The sequence below is a fragment of the Neophocaena asiaeorientalis genome, unplaced genomic scaffold, assembly GCF_003031525.2.
Source record: "Neophocaena asiaeorientalis asiaeorientalis breed wild unplaced genomic scaffold, Neophocaena_asiaeorientalis_V1.1 scaffold78, whole genome shotgun sequence".
NCBI classification, from domain to species: domain Eukaryota; kingdom Metazoa; phylum Chordata; class Mammalia; order Artiodactyla; family Phocoenidae; genus Neophocaena; species Neophocaena asiaeorientalis.
The window spans coordinates 3,080,238-3,082,302 of NW_020175018.1; the positions used below are offsets into that span (position 1 = coordinate 3,080,238).

At 48.4% G+C, this 2,065-nt stretch overlaps 1 protein-coding gene across 1 annotated transcript in view; it reads right to left on the bottom strand.

Moving 5' to 3' along the window:
- ASTN2 (astrotactin 2) overlaps nucleotides 1-2,065 on the bottom strand; it is a 614,159-nt gene that overhangs the window by 86,447 nt on the left and 525,647 nt on the right. The gene's annotated exons all lie outside the window — the stretch shown is intronic.

Here is a 2,065-nt window from a genome sequence, read left to right on the forward strand (position 1 = left end):
TGCTAATCCATGGGCCTGAAGTTTCAATTTTGCAGGATGAATAAGTTCTAGAGATCTGCTGTACAAGGCTGTACCTAATTTAACAATACTATATTATACACTTAAAAACTTGTAAACTTGCTAAGAGGATACAGTACATGTTAAGTGGTAAGAGCCACAATAAAAATTTTTTTTAAACGAAGCTTAAAAATGGCAGACCTTCAAGATGGCAGAGGACTAAGACGCGGAGATCACCTTCCTCCCCACAGATACATCAGAAGTACATCTACACGTGGAACAACTCCTATAGAACACCTACTGAACGCTGGTAGAAGACCGCAGACTTCCCAAAAGGGAAGAAACTCCCCAGGTACCTGGGTAGGGCAAAAGAAAAAACAGAGACAAAAGGATAGGGATGGGACCCGCACCAGTGGGAGGGAGCTGTGAAGGAGGAAAGGTTTCCACACACTAGGGAGACCATTCACTGGCAGAAACGGCAGGTGGGTGGGGGGGAAGCTTTGGAGCCACGGAGGAGAGCGCAGCAACAGGGGTACGGAGGGCAAAGCGGAGAGATTCCCGCACAGAGGATCGGTGCTGACCAGCACTCACCAGCCCGAGAGGCTTGTCTGCTCACCCGCCGGGAAGGGCAGGGGCTGGGAGCTGAGGCTTGGGCTTTGGAGGTCGGATCTCAGGGAGAGGACGGGGGTTGGCTGCGTGAACACAGCCTGAAGGGGGCTAGTGAGCCACAGCTAGCTGGGAGGGACTCTGGGAAAAGGTCTGGACCTGCCTAAGAGGCAAGAGACCATTGTTTCACGGGGTGCGAAGAGAGGAGATTCAGAGCACCTCCTAAACGAGCTCCAGAGACGGGCGCGAGCCGCGGCTACCAGCGCGGACCCCAGAGACAGGCATAAGATGCTAAGGCTGCTGCTGCAGCCACCAAGAAGCCTGTGTGCAAGCACAGGTCACTATCCACACCTCCCCTCCTGGGAGCTTGTGCAGCCCGCCACTGCCAGGGTCCCGTGATCCAGGGACAACTTCCCCGGGAGAACACATGGCGCCTCAGGCTGGTGCAACGTCACGCTGGCCTCTGCCACTGCAGGCTCGCCCCGCATTCCATACCCCTCCCTCCCCGCAGCCTGAGTGAGCCAGAGCCCCCTAATCAGCTGCTCCTTTAACCCCGTCCTGTCTGAGGAAAGAACAGATGCCCTTGGGCAACCTACACGCAGTGGCAGGGCCAAATCCAAAGCTGAACCCCAGGAGCTGTGAGAACAAACAAGAGAAAGGGAAACCTCTCCCAGAGCCTCAGGAGCAGCGGATTAAATCTCCACAATCAACATGATGTACCTGCATCTGTGGAATACCTGAATAGACAACGAATCATCCCAAAATTGAGGCAGTGGACTTTGGGAGCAACTGTAGACTTGGTGTTTGCTTTCTGCATCTAATTTGTTTCTGGTTTTATGTTTATCTTAGCTTCGGTATTTAGAGTTTATTATCATTGGTAGATTTGTTTATTGATGTGGTTGCTCTCTTCCTCCTTTTTTTTAATATATATATTTTTTCCTTTCTCTTTTTGTGGGTATGTGTATGCTTCTTTGTGTAACTTTGCTTTTACCATTTGTCCTAGGGTTCTGTCCGTTTTTTGTTTTGTTTTGTTTTTTAATATAGTTTTTAGTGCTTGCTATCATTCGTGGATTTGTTTATTGGTTTGGTTGCTCTCTTTTTTTATTATTATTACTTTTTATTTTAATAATTATATTATTTTTTATTTTAATAATGTTTTAAATTTTATTTATTTATTTATTTATTTTTCTTTCTTTTTTTCTCTTTTTTTTTTCTGAGCTGTGTGTCTCACAGGGTCTTGGTGCTCCAGCCAGGTGTCAGACCTGAGCCTCTGAGGTGGGAGAGCTGAGTTCAGGACATTGGTCCACCAGAGACCTCCTGGCCCCATGTAATATCAATCGGTGAGAGCTCTCCCAGAGATCTCCGTCTCAACACTGAGACCCAGCTCCACTCAACGGCCAGCAAGCTCCAGTGCTGGACACCCATGCCAAACAACTAGCAAGACAGGAACACAACCCCATCC